Source organism: Tasmannia lanceolata, unplaced genomic scaffold (assembly GCF_043159265.1).
Source record: "Tasmannia lanceolata isolate RefF3 unplaced genomic scaffold, GAP_Taslan_0.1 ptg000012l, whole genome shotgun sequence".
Lineage (NCBI taxonomy): Eukaryota > Viridiplantae > Streptophyta > Magnoliopsida > Canellales > Winteraceae > Tasmannia > Tasmannia lanceolata.
The window spans coordinates 15,468,970-15,481,374 of NW_027518689.1; positions in this window are offsets into that span (position 1 = coordinate 15,468,970).

Below are 12,405 nucleotides of genomic sequence, written 5' to 3' on the forward strand. Positions count from 1 at the left end.
GATCTCACATGGGAAATTACTATTTTTCTCTTAAGCCTAACTTTTTCTATAAAAACAAAGCAAGCACAACCTTTGGCTTTTCTCTAAAAAATTCATCATTTTCTCTCTTCCTCCTTGGGATTCATTCTTCTCTTTTGTTGCTTTGGTGTTCATCTCTTCCACTTGGTTCTTCACAAAGTGCTTTCACATATTCAATACATTTAATATATTGGAGGCTAGTTTATGATTCTTTGGGGTTTCTTTTACGATTAAAAGGGTAAGTCAAAGCGTATATCCAAGGATTACTTACCCTAGAGACAAGAAGAGCTAGCAAGGTTGGTCTTCGAAAATCCTCTTTCATGTAGTTTAAATTAGAAGCATGCTAGGATTGAATTTGTGATTTTCTTTGAAAAGCTATGAATATGAAATTGTTTGCATGTGAAATTCTGAGGAGATGAGATCTGGTCTAGGTTATTTCATAATCTAAATTTTTTCAAGGAAAATCTTTTATTTAATATTTGAAATTAAGAGGGTTTAAATCCACTTTACAAAGCAACTTTAATAAACTTTTAAAATTTCTTGAATTTTTCAATCTCTGAGCCTTTTGTGTATTAAAAAGCATAGAAATTTGAAATTTTCAGAAATTTTGACTTCGTTTTGACCATGATTTGACCTTTTGAACTTTACCGTTAAAGGGGTAAAATTCTAAAGATCAAATTTAAAAATATGTCAAAACAAATTATAAATCAATGAAAATTTAAACATATTAGAATTTTAAGGTTCTGAAACAGTACGAATTTGTTGAAGAATTTTTGTGTTCATTTAAGGGGTTTAAAATTTTATTTAATCCTAGGGGTATTTTTGGAAAAAACTAATTTTTGAAACATATATAGAGTTTCTAGAAATAAAATTTGGATGAGAAATAACTAAGACTTTATTTAATCTCCTGTGCATTTTTGAAGATCTTTGGTTGCTGTTAGATACTTGTTTATGATTTTTTATACCAAATCAAGCATGCCATATTAAATCGGAAAAAATAGCCAATTGCCATAAACAATTCTGGAAATATTTTATTGACCGTCACGTTTTAGGTCTTAAGGAGTCCTAGAGTTAGGGAGTTCAGCCTCATCACGACCGATTGTTATTATTAGCAATTGAGTCATAGATCTAGTTACACTAATTACCCATTTTTCCCATAGGATAAGCCTAGTTATCTAGGATGTAGGTTCACCTGCATTAGTCTAAGGGATGTCTTGCACTTAGATAGAATCATACCGCATCTTAGATGGAATCCTAGGAAAATAAATCTTCTCAACTTGAGCTAAATAATCTCTCTTAAACTGTTGAAACATTCCTTCCAGTCTAGATTAGTGTCCTAGATGTCTTAGGCATGTAGCTTAGTTCAGGCACCGAACTACGATCGACTCTGATTCCAGTGAGTCTTGGATACGTAGGCAGCTTTGGATGCTTTGTATGGCATACCAAGCACGAGTCGGCCCACCATAAATGGTGGGATTTTGTATATTAGTTTTCTCTAAATTCTTAACTAAATATATAGGATTTCCCTTAAATTAGAACCTTAGGAGAACATTCACTTAGATTGAATCGAAACAAATCAAAAAAATCAAGATACACATTAGGGAATACATTGAAATTAGATTTTAGGATGCATGTCATATAGTTCGCACATTGATATAGAGTTAAATGATCATTTAAAAGAAATTCAAGAGAGTTAACTTTTGGAATTGAAGACGTGATTATCGGGCAAGAATCATTTAAAAGAAATTCAAGAGAGTTAACTTTTGGAATTGAATACGTGATTATCGGACAAGAATAGTGCATGTGGTGGTAACTCCCCATACCTTCAATTCTCGTAATCAGGTAACGAATCTAGATTTCTGGTCACTTATGGGTCCTATATCTCTCATCTAGGTGGCAACTCTGTCATTCTCTTTTGCGTGAAATTCGGATTGCTTTAGTGATCCTAAGCACATGCCAACTGCGTGAGTAAGAGAGACCAAGAGAGAGAGAGAGAGGCGGGTCGTGCTTCCCCTCTCACGGGATCGGGTCCCACACCTACGTACCCCAAAGAGGTTGGGATCAGGTCCGCGTAGTTCGTAGCTTGAAGGCCTCTTCAAAGCGGTTTTGAATTTTTGAAGGTGAATCATTTATGGCTCTGATCGGCACATGGAGGCCTTTGAATATCTTTTGATTTGATCGATGTTGGTAAGTTTGGAAATTCTATCTCCATTTTGGTCAAGAAGTTTGATGGCTTTTCTGGACAGGATTTCATGAGTTCGCCTTTATCTAAACACCTTATACCCCTCTCTGAAAATTCATGGCGCTGCTCTGCATCTTCAGTAGGTGCATTAGTTAATGGTTTTGTGACTACTTTGTCTTTGACAAATTTTGGAGTAATGATGTTGAAATTTGACGAGGTTGTCAGGCAACAGCTGGTGACAACTTTAGGGGAGATGACAAACAACCCTTGATTGATTATTTTTTCGAAGGCTTCTTGTCCTTCAGGGTTTCAATGTTTGGATAATCGTCCTTCGGACTGGTTTTGTTCAGATCCTTGAAATTGACACAACATCGAATATTTTCATCTTTCTTGGGTGCTGGAAGATGTCCGCTAACCATTAGGGATACTTGAAGACTTCTAGAGATCGATTGATCACTCCATTGATTTTGAGGACCTATTGAGGTCTTGTTCTTCTGAGTTTCTTCTTTTTCTGCTTGTCTTCTAGGAAGAGAGGAATATGGTGCTAGACAACTTCCTCACTTAATCCTTGCATATCTTTGTAAGACCAGACGAAGGCTTCTTTGAATTCTTTTAACAATTTGGTTAATTCCCCACGCTCTTCTGGTGATAAGGTTTTGTCAATCTTAATCTCCTGAAGCAGGGATTCACTACCAATGTTAATAATTTCAAACTCATCTTTTAAAGGTTTTGATCGATGCTTCTCCTCGCGTTTGATTAATTGCTTAACCTTGAGGGGAGTTTTGTCTGCATCCTCGTTTGACGAGGGTCGTTCATTTATATTTTAAAGCAATTTACTTCAGAAGAATCGAGAGACAAAGCGGGTACATAAAAAGTTCTTTTTATTGATTTTTAAGATATATCAGAAGAAGAACTAACTGACGTGCCTTATTCAGGCTCAGTTACATTTGACGCTTTTTTTAAAAGATGAGTCAGAACTTGAAAATGAGTCTGACTCAGTAGACAAGAAGTTTGTAGTCAGAGGAGGAAGGAGTGGGATAAAAGTATCCGACCAGTTGGAGGGTTCTGCCTTGCTAGCATTGGTAATCTTATTCCGAAGAAAAAGTGTGAATGCCCCTGCTTCCCCGCTTGGAGCTATGACCTTTAGAGGACACCTTTCACCCCTGATGGGATGATGAAGTCACCCTTGTAGATGAGTTTTTGGATGGAGTGCTTCAAGGAGACACACTTCTCAGTCAGGTGGCCCTTCCCTTGATGATATTCACATAATTCCCATTCTCTCCAGTTTATCGATAGTGGATTTGGGGGTGGGCTAGGTGTACGAGCAGTAAGCTTGTTGTTCTTGAGCAGAAACCTCATAATCGTGACCGGGTCAGATGGTAATGTGGAGAATTCCATGTGGGACCGCGGCGGCGGTTTTTCCTCCAGGTTTCTTTCTTTTGCTTCTGTTCCTGATTCAGGATTTTTGGAGTATGCACGCTTTGAATGAGGGATCAGGTTAGCATTGTATTTTTATTCAGAGTTTGTCTTAGATGAGAGGATAAATTGTTTCTTCTCGATAAGGTCTTGGATAGCATTTTTCAAAGCAAGACATTTATCAGTCAGGTGTCACCTTGATGGTATTCACAGTACTCTCCGCTGTTCCAAGTTCTTGGCAAAGGGTTAGGAGGAAAACAAGGTGTGAGCAAGAATAACTTCTTTTCCCAGAGAAGTACCCTCATGACGGTAGAAGGATTGGCAGGCAAAGGAGAAAATTCCCTTGGAGGTTTTTTTATGAAGGTAAACCCTCAGGGTGTATTGCTGTGTTGCCAGATAACCGGTGTTTCAGAGGCTTCAGTGATATCCTTTACCGTGTTAACTTCTTTGAGTTGAAGGGGTTTTTGAATAATAGCCTCCGAAAAAAATTGAGTATCATCAATCCATCTATGAACCATGCGGGCCTCTATTTTGCTCTCAGTGTCTATGAAGCAATTTAGACATGCGAAGCAATGAACGACCATGTCCCAGAGGGGGAGGGGAGTCAGGTTCTGATGCCTTATCCCAATCCTCTCTTGCAGAAAGAGATCCAATATTGGCACTACCGGCTATCGCAGATCTTAAATGTCCTGGGATAGGTCAGAGGGTTTTTCCATGATGGTGTTAAGATTTGAAGGACTAGAATCTTCTGAAATTTATACCGAGTGACTAGGAATTGAAGCAGATAGGGAGATCCAAGGTTTTCTCCAGACGAGCTTGGGTATGGGACCAGCTTTTTGACTTCTTGAGTATGACGGTTTCAAGTGTATGAACTTCCTACCTGCAGATGGGAATATATACACTAGTTTTTAGAATTTTTCCATGCAAGGAAAAAAGAGTTATGAAACAATTGGAAGAGTACAAACAAAACTTTTATTTATATGTCTGACCAATTTTTACAATTTGTATGACAAGGCCTATGCTAGCCTGATTTAAAACAATTTTATGATACTTTTGCAAAAAAGGGTTGAAAAACTTGATATCTTTTGTATAGAAGCAGTCCATAAGCTGGTGGTTATGAACCAAGTGGAAGGTAGTAGGGAGCCAAATGGCTTCTGGTGGCTCTTCATCCAAAGGGATGTGCAAGAGGAGTGTTGAGTAGTACTTTGGAAGTGGAGTTGGACATCCTGTGGAAGGGAGATGAGGTTGACGAGAGACGCTATCTAACCCCTTGAAGGTTTCAGCAAGTATGGTGGGTATTGGGTTAGCATCTAATGGCAATTGGTCCATAATACTGAGAAGGGTGAGAGAGGCTAAAATAGATTCCTGACATAGAAGATACTTCGCGTACACACAAAGTATATAGGCTTCTTGACGACGTTGCTAGAATGCTATGTCTCCTAGGTCTCCTTTTGGGATATAGGCATCAATGAGCCTATCTACGTAAAGACAGACATATGAATTTGTTGATTCTGAACCAAAGTTCGAGACGGATGATGAGTCTGTTTCGCAGGTACTGCAAAAAGGGTACAACATTTTTCAAAAGTGGGACACACTTCCTGAAGACCATGGCGAAATACGTAATACCAGGGGTCCCAGTATTAAGCCACTGCTTTGAGGAGGTTCCAATCTATTGGGATGGACTCGTTCAAGGAGAAGGTTTTGTTCATGCTGAATGAAATGACTGAACCATGAATAGCTCCTTGACTCACCCTAACTTCGTATCCATTCAGCCATTATATCAGCAAACATGGTCTGTTCCGTACAGAAGATAACAAGGAAATTTTCAAACAAACAAAAGAGTTGATACAATACCTATGCGCAAGACTTTTATTTATTCACATTTCCTTTTTCTTTTACACAGGGGCCTTTGACAGGCTATTTACAAAACAAAAGACGGTGTTCTCTATCTTCTGTGCGGGTTGATCAACGTCTGAAAGCAGTGGTCCCCTAAAGGATATCCCTTCCTACCAAGGAATAGTAATTGATTGCTACTTCATTCGCATGTGGAGTAGCCAGCTCATAAGTGGACACAGTCTCCCTGTTCTTCCATTTAAGAGTAATGGTCTTCGCGAGATCATTAGAGAATTCCCGCGGAGGAAAGAAACGAACCATTGGTTCAATGACCTCTTTCTTGGCTCCATATTGACGCATGATACGCTTTGGGATGTAGAAAGAAGTGTTTTTCAAACCAAGGAGTTGTACGTAGGAAGACCCAGGTGTTGACATGAAAGTTTGACAATATGCATGAATTCTCCAATAAATGTTTTCAGATTTTAGGCTAGACGTCCATACATACCAATCAGATACTATCTCCAAGTGTTGAAAATGGTGCCACTCACGGTAATTGTAAATGGAAACTTCTAACCGGGTACCTGGGGTGGCAATTTAAAGTTTCAAACAAAGCCAGATGTATAGAAGGATAGGAAAACCTGTAAACTGACAGGCAGGATCTTCTCGGACTTCGTCTAACCCATTCAGAGTTTCGGCTAGAATGATAGGTACGGGATTGGCTTTATCAGGAACTTGATCCAAGATACTTAGAATGTCAAAGGAAGCTTCGCCGGAACTTTGCCTTGTGAGATATTTAGCATACACGCAAAATAAGAAAGCCCTATGCCGAGCTGCTTGATGAATAAGATCATCCATATCTCGAGCAGGAAAAAATGACTCAAATAACTGGTTAACAAGAACTCCTTCTGAAGTCATGAAGTCTAAGGGGTCTTGCCCTTGGGTGCAGAAAAGTTGCTTGACTCGTTGAACATAATCCGGCCTGACAACAGGTTTGACAGAGGGTCCTTCCTCTGGTATCCTGAGCAAGGTAAAGAATTCCTCATAGGTGGGACAGATTTCTTCTAATCTGAAACGGAAAACGTGGTTGTCTTTATCCCAGCACAGAGCAGCAGCTCTGAGAAAATTCCAATCGAATTGAATGGAAGAGAGTAAGGGAAAGTACTGCTCGAAGGGGTTGGTGAAACACCGGCTAAAATTGAATTTTTCGACGACATAGAAGTTGTGAATCCATTCATCCAATTCTTCCTTACGGTCCATGATCTACCTATACGGAAGACAGAGAACAAAACACAGAAAAACAACTGGTAAACATTTGCTTTTGTATTTTTGTATTTTTAATTTTTACAAATTTTCTCAAATTTTAATGGAATTTTGACAGATCCTGGATATGTGAGAAGCTGAAAGCAGGGTCTGCCCCTGCGATCTGAGAAATGGGAGGACACCCCTGAAAGATTGAAATTGATCAGGATTCAGATAACCCTGATCTCGAGTTGATAATTGGACAGAGGTCCGACACTTTCGCCGACAAAGGTTTGGCTGGGTATTGAAATAAGGTCTTTGTAACCAAGAGGGGGGTGAATTGGTTTTATCAAAAATTTATCCCTTTTTGATAAATTTTTTTAACCTAATTCAAATTTTCTTCTCTTGCTTAATTTTTGGTTAGTTCAAATAATATCAAAGTAAAAGGAAATACCAAACCAAAAATAAAGATGAGAGTGCAAGAATAAGAGAAGAACACACCGATGTATAGTGGTTCGGTCAAAGCCCTACTCCACTCTTCTTGAGATCGTCCTCAAGGATTTTCACTATTTGAGACCTCCACAATGCCCGGCTCTGAGGCGATTACAATCCCAAGGGTATTAAATGAGGATGCCCTTGCAACCTTTACACCGATTCTCCTTCTTTGCCGAGTTCTAAGCGCTTCTCCCTAAGGTATTAAGAATAGGATGCCCTAGCCACCTTTACAATGAATGGAAGAAAAATATTGCTTTGCCTCTCTTGAAGGCTTGATGCACAATGATTGCTCCTTGAATATTCTCCATAAAAGATTACAAATAAAAGCCCTAAATCCAAACTCTAAAGATTTACAAGTGCAAGGCGAGTTTGGACGAGAAAAATAAATGTTTAAGCCAAAAAGGTTTGCAAGTGTTTTTGAATGCTTAGAATGGTTGGTGAATCATTCAAGAGAGTTAAATGAACCTCTTGAATGTGTATTTATAAGCCCTTAACAAGATATGATCGTTTGGGGGTGGAGGTAACAAAAACACCCCAAAAAGCAACTAGCCGTTTGAATTAAAATGACTATTTTTTTTGCTGTCGTGACGTTCTCGGAATTCCGAGAACCATTCTCGGAGTTCTGAGAAAAGCTCTCGAAGTTCCGAGAAAATGACCAGAGTATTGCATAATACTCCCTGGACCATTTCTCGGAGTTCCGAGAGAATATCCAGAGTATAAATTATACTTCCTGGAACATTTCTCGGAGCTCCGAGAAAACTCTCGGAGTTCCGAGAAGCCTACATTCAACAGTTTTTCCTATTTTTTGTTGCTGATTAATTTTGGGTTTTTGGAACTCAATTTTAATAAGATAAATGGAATGTCATGAGGGTCCAACTATGTTGGTCTGCCTCACGAACACTCACTTAACCATTTAAGTTCTTAATACAGGGAGTGTTAGTTCGTTTTGAAAAATATATTTAGAAAAGCTTGCCTTGACTTAGAAATTCAAAGAGAAAGGATGTACAACAACTCTAAGTATAGCTACACTTCTCTTTGGTCTTGGTCTTCATAGATCTTCCATTATGTACTTGCTTTGCTTGAGTGTGTTGAGGTGAGCTCCACATTGAATGTTCTTCCAAGGTAAGTTGGCCCATGTGATCTATAGCTCCTTTGACTCCTGTGTGGTACATCTTCAAGCACAACCAAGTGGTGTGTTGGTTTCTTTGATGATTAACCTGTCTTAACACAACACTTCAAGGCAAATTGATTAGTATTAAAAAACATAATCAATTTAGTTTGAGAATCATCAAAACAAGGTAAGAGGATGAACCCTTGGGCTTACAATCTCCCCCTATTTTATGATGACAAACAAAATTAATTATGAGGTGTGTGTGGAGTGACATGATAGGCAAGTGAATGCAAGAACTCCCCCTCAACATATGCACAAATAAAGAATAACAAATGAAAGCAGATAGTGCATATGGAACATGAATAGATAATCAATTTCCAAAATTCTTCCCCTTTTGTCATCGACAAAAAGAAGAATTGATCAAGTTTTAAGCGCATACATGAACAAGGGATATATCCGATAAGGAATTCATGTTGATTAGCTATAAAACTCCCCCTTAAGCTTTTGAATGAGGTTAATCCCCGTTCCCCCTTTTTTGTGTTCTTTTTTTTTTAAATCTAAAGAAAAATAAGTAAACGTATCATGATAAGCAAGTGATTCATACATTTTAAACTTCCCCTAAAGAAATGCATATGATATGAGTATATAGCCAATTAATGCACATATACCTGTTCATGATTAAGATGCTGGCACGACGTCAAATTGTTATGTATTTTAATTAAGGTGAATGTACCATCTCCCTCTTAGAAACTAAGAAGGCTAAGGGCACCAATTGAGTGACTTTTAAGATCAAGGTTTGTCATCTCATTCATGAAAATATTATCAAACAAGGATGATACATATATACTATATAGATAAGCAGGTGAAAGGCATAAAATATTTCTTTGAGTTGATCTACACTCCAAATGTTTAAGGCACTTCTGATATAACATATTCTATCATCACTAAGGGGTTTTGTAAAGATGTCAGCCAATTGTTCCTCAGTATTGATATACTTTAGGCAAATGTCCCCTTTTTGTGAGTGACCTCTAATGAAGTGGTATCTAATCTCAATATGTTTGGTCCTAGAGTGTTGTATGGGGTTCTTTGTCAAGTTTATAGCACTAGTGTTATCACATTGGATGAGAATATTTTCTAATTTAACTCCATAATCCATCAATGTGCTTTTCATCCATAGAACTTTTGCACAGCAAGCCCTAGCTGCCGTATATTCTGCTTCTGTTGTGGGCAGGGCTACTGAATTTTATTTCTTACTAAACCATGAGACAAGTGATTTGCCCAAGAATTGACAAGTCCCACTTGTGCTTTTTCTATCCACTCTACATCCAGCAAAGTCTGCATCTGAATATCCAGCGAGAGTGACGTCATTAGATCTTTCATACCGTAGTCCCAGACTTTGGGTTCCTCTTAAGTACTTAAAGATCTTCTTGACTGCAGATAGATGAGACTCCTTTGGATCCGATTGAAAACGAGCACAGAGACAAACAGTAAACATAATGTCTGGTCTACTGGCTGTCAAATAGAGGAGACTACCTATTAGACCCCTATACATCCTTTGGTCTACTGATTTGCCAAATTCATCTTTTTCTAACTTAGCAGCTGTACTCATTGGAATTCGCGATGTCGTGCTGCTATCCATCCCATACTTCTTCATTAACTCCTTTGTGTACTTTTCTTGATTTATAAATATCCCATTTTGGTATGGTTTGATTTGGAGTCCTAAGAAGTAAGTTAACTCACCCATCATGCTCATTTCAAATTCTTTTTTTATTAGGGTTGCAAATTCATCACACATCATTTGGTTAGTCGAGCCACAGATGGTGTGATCTACATAAATCTGGACAAGGAGGATATCTCGATTTTCTTTTTTGATAAACAATGTTTTATCCACTTTGCCAATCTCAAAATATTTCTCTACTAGGAAGGCCATTTCACACGGGTTTCGAAGTTTCGAGAAGCCTACGAACAGCAAATTTTTTCTTATATTTTTGTTGTTTTTGTTTGGGCTTTTGGAACTTTAATTTATCAAGTTAAATGGAATGCCATGAGGGTCCAACAATGTTGGGACACCACTATGAACATTCACAAACTCATTAAGTTCTACTTAGTTTGATTTTAACTCTCCTTTGTGTCATAGCCTAGATTATACATGAAGGACCATTTACATCTTAATTCTACTTGGTCTTCAATCTTGTTGGCACCTTGTAGAGGCTTTGACATGTCTTCACTCAGCTCCATTGATGCTTGAGCCAAGCTTGAACTTTTGAGTTGATTACCATTCTTGTTAGGCTAGAGTTCAACCTTGTCTTTGAATACCTTTGAGATGGTGATGCCTTCTTCATGCGTTTGATATCACTTTGAGCTTGAATGATTTGCAGTTTGTCATGCACTCTTGAGGATGCTACGCTGTGAACATCATAACTTTGCCAATCGAAATCATTAGTGTATAAAACCTTTATTTTATAACAAATTGAGTTTGTTAATCATCAAAACATTTGAATGGGAGTACTTGTTGAACCCTTGGGCTAACAATCTCCCTCTTTTTGATGATGACAAACATAATTTGTTTTAGGGTAGGAGCTCCCCCTTTAAGGATGAATAAAATAATTTGTGCTCCCCTAAGAGTTTGATTTAATTGAACATTTAAGGCATTACTTTTAATGATTGAAATTTGATTGCAAAACTATAAGCATAGAGCTTTGCTCCCCCTTAATATATGCATGTTATTATGACTTGGGAGCTCAAATATTCTCCCCCTTTTGTCATCACCAAAAAGGTGGAACAAAAGGAAAGAGTGTAGGTGAGAGCCAATGAGACAAGTGAAGTGCAATGCAATAGAGAAAGCAGGCATAAGACAAGGTATGCAAGAAAAAAAATATAACAGAGAAGCACACCGCATAGTAAACCAAAGATATATATATATATATAGATTATGTGAAATGGCATACATAAAAGTGCATACAACCACTTAAAGGACATAGCATCCACGACACATCATAACAGTGACAGAAGTAGATAAACCGAATACATCCCAAAAAGATCCAACTGACTATAGAAGCATCTAGCTAAATAGGATCCATACAACCAACTTATAATCCAAAGACGAGGCAAATAGAAACATATAGATAAGCCTAAGATAAAGAGAAATCGGAGCAAAACGGGATCCATCATCAGAGAACGAGAGCCATCTACTGCTCCGGAGGAGGCGGTGGCTGATGAGAAGAACTGCTCGGCGCCTGCCCCCACTGGCCACTGGAGATGTAGCGATAATAGGCGGCCCACTGGTCATCAACGTGGGCAGTCATGACTGGAAGCGAGTAGAAATCTCAGAGTCGACATGGGTAGACAGCCGCTCAAACTGTGAGGCCATGGATCGCTCAATAGCCTCCTGCATGTGAGCCAAATCCTAGCGAGTGCAGAACTGAGATGTATCCTGTGACGGTTGGGGTGCTGGTGCAGCCTGGTCCTCGGCTTCATAGCCGCCTCCATCATCAGAATCAATGTCAATTGCTGCTTGATTTAGAGCCATGCGGTTAAAGGTCTGAACATCAAACTGGGCAGTCGAAGTCATGGTCATTTCTCCATCCAAGATGATGCCAAAGTGGCGGAAGACACGGGTGAGAATCATGCCATATGGCAACGAAGAGCGGTAGCGGCCAGGGGTCTGAAACATGTAGCGAAACATGATATAAGGCAGACAAAGCTGGCGACCCTCTAGGATGCTGTAGATAATATAGGCCTCTAAGGGTCTTAGGGCTTCACGCATCCCAGCACGAGGTATGAAGATCTGGTACATGAAGTTATGGAGCATGCGTGCAACCGGAATGAGGTCGGCAGATTGTACGGGCATATTAGGGTGGTAGCGCCGTGTTATCCAATCATAGACAGTATCATGATCAAGATCATCAAGTGAATGTGTCCCATCTTCCGGCCAAAAATAGTGTAAGAGGCCCTCATGGCTAATCCCAAATAGTGTGGCAAAAGTGTGATAGTTGAGTTTGATGACAGTTTTCTTGATCTTAGATTCGATTTTGAATAAGGAAGGGGAAATTGTGAGATTGGCATAGAAGAGACGCACCAATCGAGGGTAAACGGGTTCGTTGATGTGAAG